A 12,130-nucleotide genomic window follows, 5' to 3' on the forward strand; every position below is an offset into this window, starting at 1 on the left:
ACACTCACCTAAAGGATTATTAGGAACACCATACTAATACTGTGTTTGACCCCCCTTTCGCCTTCAGAACTGCCTTAATTCTACGTGGCATTGATTCAACAAGGTGCTGAAAGCATTCTTTAGAAATGTTGGCCCATATTGATAGGATAGCATCTTGCAGTTGATGGAGATTTGTGGGATGCACATCCAGGGCACGAAGCTCCCGTTTCACCACATCCCAAAGATGCTCTATTGGGTTGAGATCTGGTGACTGTGGGGGCCATTTTAGTACAGTGAACTCATTGTCATGTTCAAGAAACCAATTTGAAATGATTCGAGCTTTGTGACATGGTGCATTATCCTGCTGGAAGTAGCCATCAGAGGATGGGTACATGGTGGTCATAAAGGGATGGACATGGTCAGAAACAATGCTCAGGTAGGCCGTGGCATTTAAACGATGCCCAATTGCCACTAAGGGGCCTAAAGTGTGCCAAGAAAAAATCCCATTACACACCATTACACCACCACCACCAGCCTGCACAGTGGTAACAAGGCATGATGGATCCATGTTCTCATTCTGTTTACGCCAAATTCTGACTCTACCATCTGAATGTCTCACCATTCTTTGTAAACCCTAGTAATGGTTGTGCGTGAAAATCCCAGTAACTGAGCAGATTGTGAAATACTCAGACCGGCCCGTCTGGCACCAACAACCATGCCACGCTCAAAATTGCTTAAATCACCTTTCTTTCCCATATTCTGACATTCAGTTTGGAGTTCAGGAGATTGTCTTGACCAGGACCACACCCCTAAATGCATTGAAGCAACTGCCATGTGATTGGTTGATTAGATAATTGCATTAATGAGAAATTGAACAGGTGTTCCTAATAATCCTTTAGGTGAGTGTATAGTAAAGCTACAATTTTATAACCCTAAAACTGACCCTACTCTGGAAACTGGAAGAACTTCAAGTATGGACGCTGATTTGAACGCTTAGTAACAAGTTCAATGGCACGTCTCTACAGGGGGGAGCGTGCCTATGTTCCCACAGCCCTATGTTCCCAGAGCCCCAAGTGCCCACAGCTCTTTGTTCCCACAGAGGGTTAGGGTTACCCTAACCCTAAACCTAACCCTAACTAGCTGTAGCAGTGTAGAATAGCTGTAGTGTAGACTAGCTGTAGTAGTATAGACTAGCTGTTGAAATTATAGGGAAATGTATGAACACAATACTCAGTTTTGAAAATGTCCTAATGTGGGATGTTGTGGAAATTCTTTTCTCAACTTTTATCAATAATTGTAAGACAGTAGGATATCTCAAAGGTTAACAAAGATCAGCTTTATTTCTTGCAAGAAATTGGCATTCACATACAGAGAGCATCTGCTATGAGAAGGCCAAGGGTTAGTTCCCTTGCCGAGGTTATATACCCCTAACACATCCTGGGTAGGCTTCAGCTGTCTCAAAAGATCGCTTACCTTAAAAGGAAACATCTTGTTCAAGATCTTTTGTCTGGCATAAATTATATCTAGACAGAACAATACCATGCCTACTACAAGTTCCTGTTTTTAGCTGCTGCTCAAATTCACACCTTTTGTCTATCTTTATTTCGATCAACGCTGCACACATACTTTTCACACTTGGAGCACACAAAAGGACACTTGAAGTACAAAAGGTCATTTGAAGTACACTCTGTGCTACTCAGTCTCCTATAACTCAGAACATTTTGTCCCTGCAAGCTTGTATTAACTTATGCTTTTCTAACACTTGATTACATATCTTTAATAACGTGCTTTAGCTTATATGATTATATTTCTTTAAATGCTTATGAGTAAAAATAAAGTAAAAGATGTTAATACAAGTTGTACACGTCTATAAGTAAAAACACATCTAAGAGTAAAAGAACACATCTAAATGTTAAATTTCTATCACATTCCACCCCTTGTTCATTCAAAGAACATACACAAAATTTGACATTTTTTCTCCATAATAATAGTAATTTACAACAAGTAAATTTTCTTAGTTTCTTAGTCAAACTCATGTTCGCTCTCGTTCTCGTATACCTCATCTTCAGGCACTGTAACCTCAACTTCATCTTCTTCCCAACATTCTAATTCTAGCAATCTAATTCTATTTAAAAAAAACAACAACTAATCATACCATAGTACATTGCCTTTTAACTTTGAATCAAGTTTCATTATCCTTTGCTAAATTTCGAATCACATTGATCTATTAGGCCTTTAACAGGCTGATACTGCTGATTAACCATTTTTCTTGACCTTATTTTGCTAGCTTTTATTTCAAGTAGGCGATTGTTTTACTTAGTCAGATCTATTTAAGGATCTGTGTAATAAAATCTAACCAAAAAGTTCTAGAATACTTTCATTTTTATCCTTAACACAAATATCAATAACTGTATTATCTTGTTTCAAACAATGTCATTAATTTTAAAATTAACTCAGCTCAACCCAGCTCCTGCCATGATAATAGCCTTAGCTGCTGACATGTCATTAATCAATCGCTATAGAAACCTACCCAATTATCTATTCGGACCTAGTCCAGCAAAGTTACTTATCCTCCCTTATTAGAGAACAATTATTACCACTATTAATTTTTTAGCATCTATGATATCTGAATTAGGGTTCTAAAACCCTCAAGTTTCTTCAAAAATAGTCCCTAGATTATTTATTATCTTTACAGTAATGACCCTATTTAATGTCCCTATATTCTACAGAATTAAGACATTTTCCCTCTTCTTAATTTACGAGTACCTGAAATATTTTCAAATGAATCAGTAATTGTTCAAATCATGAGATCTAAATACTCAAGTCCTACAGTATAGTTTGATTAAAACAAATAAAACATCAATAAACATCACACAAAATTAATTCTTATACTAAGCTTAAAGCATTAGTTGGTCCACATCTTCCTCCAGCTGTGTTGATCATCTCGTTGCCCCATGGACGTTCCATCTTCACCAGGGTGATTCTTTGCGAAACGTTGCAATGGGCTTATCCCACGTTGGCAAGGGAGGAAAAGTTACTAGCACTTCCTTGATCCCCCACTTGACGCTGTGCGTTGTCGTTGGTGTCGGCGTTTGGGGTTGCTGAGGGCTGGTTGGCGTTTGGCTCAAGCTGGTTGGTGTAGTCTAAGGTGAGAAGCTTGGACGGAGGTGTCACACACTGCAACCTTGCTGATAGTTGCAAGATTTTCCCTCAGAACACAACCGCAGTCCACTGGACCTTGTTTGTGGAGTGAACCATAAGAACAACCTGTGAATGGAGACCTTAAGTATTTTTGTTAGTGACAACATGTATCATGTCGCCAGACTCATCTGCTTGTCTGGCCGGTCGTCCTTTTTTCCGATGAGACCTGTAAAATTTCATGTTAAACAGTAACAAGACAATATTTTATACATTTGGAACAGAATCAGTTCTGTTCGATGAGATCCATCATGACATCCTGTAAAAAGTAAAACGTTAAGTATTGGGTGGACAGGGCAAGCTAGCTTGCTCTCTTCCTTCCCAAAGTTATACACTGTACGTGTGTGGCATTGTTTATTTCTACCACAACAATAACCCAGCTCAGGATAGTTAGTCAAAATCATCCATGGTTGTTATTTTATTGGGAATATTTTCTTCCCTGTTGGGTCATATTTTACCCTGTGTAGATACAGCTGTTTTGATTGACATCATTTATGTCTCTCAACACCATAATTCACACACCCACTTTCACACACTCCACACACCCCCCTCTCTGGCCAGAGATTCATTAATTCATTCATTCATTCTTGTCTGCCTTAGCAGTTTAGGAACTGAATGGGGAACATATATTAGGAGTGGAATACCACCAAATATGAACGGTAACAAAGTTCGACGACGACAGAAACTACTGAACGTAGACACACTGTGGCATTCCCCTTGCGACAGTGTCTGAACGTTACGATATCAATTCTCAGTTGTCCGATGCAGTCGTCATGTGATTGAGTTTAACACAGTGAACGTAAACCTAGCTTTTCAAAATCAAATAGATTAAACACTTTAAATAGAAATCGTATAGACCTACAATTGCAGTTGAGAGAATCCGTTTTAATTTCTCAAATGCAATTTGTCATTCTTTGCACAATTTCAATTTTCCACTTTTTGTTGTTGCTCATAAGCTATTTAAAAGAAGATTTGGAAATCTTCACACAATCTTTGATCCATGGACAAAAATAAAAAACATTTCTATCTCGCTGATGATGACAGCATGTGATTTCAAATGTTTATAATTAGAAAACATTGTTTCTATTGAATCTAGAAAATGACCTTTTAAATGAAATGGAGTGACCAATATTTTTGTCAAATCACAATTTATATTTAAAGTTGGTCACCCAATCTCATTCTCATATGCACAATGCACAAAAAAGTATCTTAGTTAAACATACAGTAAACCATTGACTCTTAGAATCTCATAGATCAAAACCATTTTCCCACACTGTCTCCCAGGGATAACGGGATACAAATTCTAGACGCCTTCATATAAAAAGTATAATATTTAAACACGTGCAATTCATATAGTACTATTTATTCATCACTTTAACAGTTCTGATTCCCTTAATATTTTCTCTTATAGTGACTGTTTGTAAAACCCTGTGCTCTCAGATGGCCACACATTTTGTCAGCCACCAATCTTTTAGTGAGTCACATTGTTTCACAAAAAGCCCCAATTCTCTCCACTCTGCAGTCTGTGGTTTAGCTAAAGAGATGTGAGGGACGGCCCCCTCCACATCATACAGTGATGCTTGGCTATCAGTCAATTCAACCTTCACAGCACACCATTTATCTGACCAAACTAATTCTGAGGTTTTCAGTTCCTCAATCTCTAGTTCAGACAATTTTTCAGCAAAAATTTCATCTGGCTCACTGCTAACATGACATGTGCAATGCAAATCACTTTCTTCCATGAAATCATGGTCAGGAGGCATCCTATTTGTGGCTTTGTTTTGCAGACCACACTGAGGAGTGCTCCATTCAAAAACATATAATGTTTCAGTTGGCATTCGCACCATGCTCATATCAGCAGTGAGGCCACTGTCATCACAATACAAGTTCAGCTTCAGTTTACACATCAAATCTCTTCCCAGAAGATTACAAGGACAGGTAGTAGTTACAAGAAAAGCATTAGAAAATGAGTGATCACCAATCTGACAAGACAAATCTGCTGTATATGGTTCCTTTACCAGATGCCCTGTGGCACTTCTGGAGGTTGCCCATTTTCCAGATAATACAATTAAATCAGGCAATTGTTCATTTTTAATTGCTGAGTTCTTCACTCCACTGTCAATTTAGAACTTAATTTTCCTACCCTCGATACTGATATCAATCATTGGTAATTTTGCAAATGCTTTATACATTCGTTCAGTATCAGCAAGCGAATTTTCTTCATTGCAAGAAACAGCAAGCATATTTTCTTCATTGCAAGGAGCAGAAAAAGAGATAAGATTAAACATATTTACCACCTGGGAGTCAGACCCTTCACCGTCGCTCCCCTCCCCCTCCTTCTTTCAATCTCCTTGTGGCTTTGGTGGCTGTTGGAATCCTCTGTTCTTTGGAGGATCCGGACAGTCATTTCTCCAGTGTCCTTTTCGCCCACAATTATAACAAACTTCAGGGTCCATTGCGGGTCGGTCACCCATTCCACGTCCTCTTCCACCCCATCTTCAGCAGAGCCAGTTGAGTGTCTTTGTCAATCTTTTTCTGTTTGTTCTTGGCTTGGTCTCTCAGCAGCTGTTGTTGATGCGTTGCGTGTCGTCGGATTTCTTCCAGACGCTTGACCTTTTTCCCTATTTCAGGGTCCAGACCGTCCAGAAAAAAACAATTTTCAGATATTCTTCATACGTACTTATCTTTGATTGTCTGGCCTGTGCTTCTCTTTGGGTTGGTGAACATTTACGAATTTTGCAGATGGAGGAGTGTAGTCTGGAGGAGCAAAGGGCAGGGTGATCGAACCTAGCAGGCTTCGATGTTCAGGGTGTCTTGGTGGTCTTGCTTGCAGACTCGTTCCCTCTTCTTCTTTGTCTTTGTCTTGATCTTGACCTCCCATTGCTCCTGGTTGTCTTTGTGGTTCATGGAGGGCCACTGTTGGTGGTGCTTGGTAGGGGGAGTAGGGAGCCAGACAGCGGTCGTCCTCACCCAGGCGGGTTTTCATGCATCTCATTTCCTCGGAAGAATTAGAAACAGAGCTTAGTAAAGTTTTTTCTGGCTTCCTCTTTCTGGCTTTGTCTCTCATTGCACTCTCTAATGGTTGCTAATGCTACATTTATCTGTTTTCTTTGTCTGGTAATTGCCTCATTTAACCATACATCTATAATTCGACCATCAAAGTCATAATTATATTTTCTTCCTTTCTTTTTGGACTTGTTTTTGTCCAATTTTCCTTTGTCTTTTGCAGATGGCTTACACTCAGACATTAAACAGACATTAAATCCGTACAATTTAACTGTGTTCCATTTTTCTTGGTCATGGAACAATAATTCCCTTTTGAGAAATCCACTGTCTCCAATTCTTTATCATTAACATTACCCATTTTTGCACTAATTTTACTCAACAGTATTTGTATTTGCGTATTTAAATTCTTCAGTATTTATATTTGCGTATTTAAATCCTTTCCCCGCGTGGTCACCACGCACTATATTCACTGTGTTAATTCTTTCCCCCAGCGTGGCCACCACGCCTGCCTAAATTCATCAATCTAGGACTTTCAAAATGCCCACATCCGTCGATGCTAGGTCTTTTTCCCAAACAAGTGCCTTCTTAAATGTTCGAAAATTACTATCAGGCTTATTTCAAACAGCACCTTGTCTGGACGTTTGAGAAATTACTATCAGGCTTATTCTCAAACTCTGGCCCTTCTGGGAAAACAATTAACACATGGCATTTGAGAAATTACTATCAGGCTTATTCTCAAACCCTGTTTGGAAATTACTTTCAGGCTTATTCCAAAACCCTGACCCTTTTAGGAAAAATACGCAAATAATTTTCTTATTTACCACGTAAATAATTTTCTCTCACCGTGCTTTTTGCAGCTTGGTTCTTTTATTCGGGATCGCGTCCACCTAGGCCTGCCGTGGTGTCCACAATTCTCCCGTCCCTTGCATTTTTAGCGTTGGGGTATCGGAGCCAGAGACTTCTTGTCTTTGGGATGTTCAATCAATTGCTTCGTCCACGGAGGTCATCAGCTTTGCGATTCCCAATCCTCGTCGCCATTTGTTGTGGAAATTCTTTTCTCAACTTTTCTCAATAATTGTAAGACAGTAGGATATCTCAAAGGTTAACAAAGATCAGCTTTATTTCTTGCAAGAAATTGGCATTCACATACAGAGAGCATCTGCTATGAGAAGGCCAAGGGTTAGTTCCCTTGCCGAGGTTATATACCCCTAACACATCCTGGGTAGGCTTCAGCTGTCTCAAAAGATCGCTTACCTTAAAAGGAAACATCTTGTTCAAGATCTTTTGTCTGGCATAAATTATATCTAGACAGAACAATACCATGCCTACTACAAGTTCCTGTTTTTAGCTGCTGCTCAAATTCACACCTTTTGTCTATCTTTATTTCGATCAACGCTGCACACATACTTTTCACACTTGGAGCACACAAAAGGACACTTGAAGTACAAAAGGTCATTTGAAGTACACTCTGTGCTACTCAGTCTCCTATAACTCAGAACATTTTGTCCCTGCAAGCTTGTATTAACTTATGCTTTTCTAACACTTGATTACATATCTTTAATAACGTGCTTTAGCTTATATGATTATATTTCTTTAAATGCTTATGAGTAAAAATAAAGTAAAAGATGTTAATACAAGTTGTACACGTCTATAAGTAAAAACACATCTAAGAGTAAAAGAACACATCTAAATGTTAAATTTCTATCACAGGGATCATAGAGTTCCTGACAGATTTCTCCTGACCTTTTGGTGACTTGGCGCTTCTTGCTTACAGTAACTGTTTGGGGGACAGGGGAGGGTTAAATGTGGTAAGAAAATTACTTGACTTAGAGTTTCATTTTGAGAAAAATCTTTGAAATTTTAAAAATATTGAGAGAACATAGGACTGTAGGAACATATGGTTGTGGGAACATAGAACCTAATTTTCAAAATTTTCAGTAAAAAAAAATTCTCAGAAATGTGGTAACATAGGGCCGTGGTAACATAGAGCTGTGGGAACAGAGGGATGACCCCAACTAGGGAGCTGGCACAAATCTCATCTGAGACTGCTTGTCTCTTAGCCCTTTCCCTTTCTCCTCCCTCTCTCATCTTATCCGTTTCATCGATCTGTTGAAGGTTCTGATTGCTGTGTGATCAGTTTTGACTCTTTGTGTAGTGCTTTCTAAATTACAACATTGTGTAGGCAATGATAAATGGATAATGTGTGTAAAGTTTTGCAGTGAAAGTTTAACAAATCTGACTCATGTGTCAAAACTGGGGAGTAGTGTTTATAGTTTGGGGAAAAGGGTGTGCTTTTTGATAAACGGTGTTGTGTTTTTGAAATTTGAGTTCAAATCCATAGTTATAGTGTTTCAGCAATCGAGAAAAACTGTAACATATACACCTAACAGATACACATTACTTATTATGATAGATCTTGTTTAATTACAAACAAGGTTGATTGTTTGAAAATAAGTAAAAAGACATGCATTAAAGTAATTAATTAATAATGCAGTTTGATGTTAAACAGAGTTTAAACTGTTAAACAGTTTATCTGTAAACAAGATTCCACAGTGTGATGTTTTTTTTAATCAACTATACAAATACAAAATATTGTTTTTCAATAAAGTATGAAAAAGTAAAAACAAAATATTCATCTTTTGTCTTTCACAACAATACCAGTAAAAATACACCAAATGCATATTTGTCAAACAAGCCATAAGGCTGTATTTAAAAACATTGGAATGTGAGGTTATTAAGTTTACTTGCAAAAAGCTCCAGCAGAACAAAGAATTAAGTCATCTGTCAACTGTAATAATATACAATATAAATTATAATCGTAAAATAAAAAACGGTGTATTTTTCTGTTACATACTATAATGCATCTTTGCAGTAATATAAAGTTACACAAGTTATATACACTCAATTAAGTAGTGATCCATATAGGCAGCCTCCTCTGGGGAAAAACAAAATGTCATAGACTGACACAGACACTGCTGCTGCACCACAGAATAAGTGAATATTGAGAAATGCAATCAAGAATGAGTTTTTACATTAAGGCCTAAATGTGATGATAGAGGAATTGTCATGAGGTCACCAAAGTCATCATGTGCTTACAAGATTTCATGGCAATCTGCCCAATTAGACAATATTCAATTTGACATTCTGGTCTAATGATTGTGCTACAGGGAATGTCATAAGGTCAACATGACATGATTCATTGCTCAGCAAATTACAGAAATCGGTTCATAACATTTGTTGTATGCAAGTCAAAAGTTTGGCCTAACGTTGGTGCAAAAGGAAAGGTCACAGGGTCACCACAATTAAGGGGAGTCTCTCTTAAAAGAGTATACACTACCCTAATATCATATGAGCCCAGTAATTACATCTGGTAATATCATACATGCAAAGTTTACATTTTTGGATAAGATTGGTGCACCTATACTGAGAGGTTTGTGCATTTTCAATGAACTGTGCAATGTGCTTACTAAATTGCTTGGAAAATCTAAATACACAGTTTGAATTTTTAACAAGATTTTGATGTGGTTAATCAATCAGCATACTAATAATACACAGATATAGGGCAAGTCCATTTCCTTCAACACAGTCCTTCGTGCAGCTTCCATCTGGGGAAATACAGAAAAACAAAAAAGCAAGAATTAGGATAAGAGGGTGAATTTCAGCTGTTTTAGAATAAGTAAGGTGTGTAAAGCATTAATAAAACACACAAATAAATTATTAAGAATAACAGTAACAGGGGGTTATTCCAAAAAACAAACAAACAAACAAACAAACAAACATAATAATAATAATAATAATAAATAAATTACCTAAATTGTGTTTTCCTCTTCATCCTCACTGGTGTCTGGACTACTGAGGCCACTTTGATCTTCCTCTTCAACATGTAGAAGGACAGAGGCCTCAGGACCTAAGGCAGTCTTGTACTGTTGGAGGACCACTTGGAACCTTTCTGACACCTCTGACAGTCTTCTTCTCAAGAGACAGCAAAGTCCCTCATTTCCCTGGTCTACGTCTCAAAATACAAACGAGATTACATTAAAGACAAACTATATTAAAGGTTGTATCAGTGATTTCAGGCCCAAACATAAAAGATCACATTCATCTAATCTTTCCTAATGATCCGCTAGCATAAGCAAGCCGTCAAAAAACGCGTCTCTGTAGGCAGCCTAGGCTCTGAGATCTGCACACAAAAACAATTGCACTCACCACCACTCAAAACCAAAACAAATAGTGTTCCAACCAATCACCGACAGGGGTGGGTGTTGTGAGGTTTTCGCGTGCAGCCGTCATAGGCAGCCTTGCACGAGCGCAAAACCTCACAACACCCGCCGTGATTGGTTTTGAGTGGTGGTGAGTGCAATTGTTTTTGTGTGCAGATCTCAGAGCCTAGGCTGCCTACAGAGACGCGTTTTTTGACGGCTTGCTTATGCTAGCGGATCATTAGGAAAGATTAGATGAATGTGATCTTTTATGTTTGGGCCAAATAACTTAAATGGAGTAAAAAGATATCACCAATTCAAATCTACATAGCAGGATAATTGGCATTTTTATGTGTATCGCTGACATGGGACCAGGCTAGCTTCTGTATAAAACAACTTAAGGCAACATGGCTCACTGAGGTGACTTTATGGAGGGAGGCCCAAAGCAGCATATATATGTCTGATAGCTGTTTTAAGTTAACAGTTTTCTTCTTCACTACAGTTGTGCTGAAGTAACACATTTTGTTACTTGCTGACCAGCAAGGTTTTCTATGTTGACTGGAGGAGATAATAATAAGATTAATCTTGATGTTATGCTAACCCCATGTAACACACCAGGACACAAATTCCAATGTTCAAATTCTTTTGTTCATTTCCGCTTTCCAGTAACAGACATAGTACAACAAATCTGCACATCTTTCAAGCAAATGTGAATCTGTATAGCCTTACTGACTTGTTACCATAGCTACAGTAACAACTTTAATCCCCATTTTTTATGTATATCCCAAAGGACCACGGCAAAGAGAGCCATAACCGTTCTACTCCATCCAAGTTCTGTGACTGATGTGTTTTTTTGTATGTTTTTTTTAAACACATTAGATGGACAGGGTTTTAATTAAACTTACCCTCCTCAGCCAACTTGTTCTTGAGAACCATTGCCAGGCTCTGCAACCACGTGCAGTGTTGTGCCATCTCCAACACCAAAACGCTTGTTTCCTCATGCAGTCGCCTTGTTAACATCACTTGGTCGTGCACTCGTTTCTTGATCGAAATGTTTGCTAAGAATCAATAACAGTTATATGTATACATGAGACAATCTTGCATAATCACTAAAACATTGACTTTTTTTTTTATCAATTGATACATAAGAAAACTGAAAATACACCATTAAACTAAATTAATATTACAACACTCAATATGTAACATGCATGCCTTAGTTCAGTATACTTTATAAAGCAGAACTGTAAATAAATTCCTGTGAAGCATCTTAAAACAGACATACCACTGCCATGAACCTCCCACGGCCATATTTGAGACACAGTACTCTCTCCAATTAGGGAATGCTCCACCACAGCTACGTCAATGGTTGTTGCCGATTCTAGTACAAGATCATTGTATTTCTGTTACTGTATCTCCTGAAGAATGAGTTTTTTGTCTTCTGCCAGCTTCCTTCGAAGGCGATGGCGAAACTCGCTGCTGTCTAGAAAGACATGAAGTACAGAGGCAGAGGTTTTTGACAGAACTCTTCAACAAGAAAAAAATTATAGCACCAAAAAATTGAAAAGCAAAGCTGCAGTTATTGAAGTATGTGAATATTATAATGTAGACTGACATGGGAAACAAATTGTCCAGTGTGTAACATTTTGGGGGGAACTAAATTAAACTAAATTAATATTACAACACTCAATATGTAACATGCATGCCTTAGTTCAGTATACTCTATAAAGCAGAACTGTAAATAAATTCCT

General features: G+C 38.0%; 2 long non-coding RNA genes across 3 annotated transcripts; both read right to left on the reverse strand.

The window, feature by feature from the left end:
- Window positions 1-1,293: 1,293 nt before the first annotated feature.
- LOC309475205 lies at window positions 1,294-7,886 on the reverse strand. Its single transcript, XR_014197544.1, has 2 exons — window positions 2,126-7,886; window positions 1,294-1,956 (listed from the first exon to the last, which is right to left on the reverse strand). It is a non-coding gene; the product is annotated as an uncharacterized lncRNA (long non-coding RNA).
- A 1,881-nt stretch (window positions 7,887-9,767) lies between these two features.
- LOC309473950 lies at window positions 9,768-11,827 on the reverse strand. Of its 2 annotated transcripts, XR_014197136.1 has the most exons (4): window positions 11,665-11,827; window positions 11,288-11,440; window positions 9,993-10,189; window positions 9,768-9,788 (listed from the first exon to the last, which is right to left on the reverse strand). It is a non-coding gene; the product is annotated as an uncharacterized lncRNA (long non-coding RNA). The 2 variants fall into 2 exon arrangements; XR_014197137.1 differs by lacking the exon at window positions 11,665-11,827 and having other exon boundaries at window positions 11,288-11,530.
- Window positions 11,828-12,130: the final 303 nt, after the last annotated feature.

This window comes from Leuciscus leuciscus (genome assembly GCF_965113295.1).
Source record: "Leuciscus leuciscus genome assembly, chromosome: 1".
Lineage (NCBI taxonomy): Eukaryota > Metazoa > Chordata > Actinopteri > Cypriniformes > Leuciscidae > Leuciscus > Leuciscus leuciscus.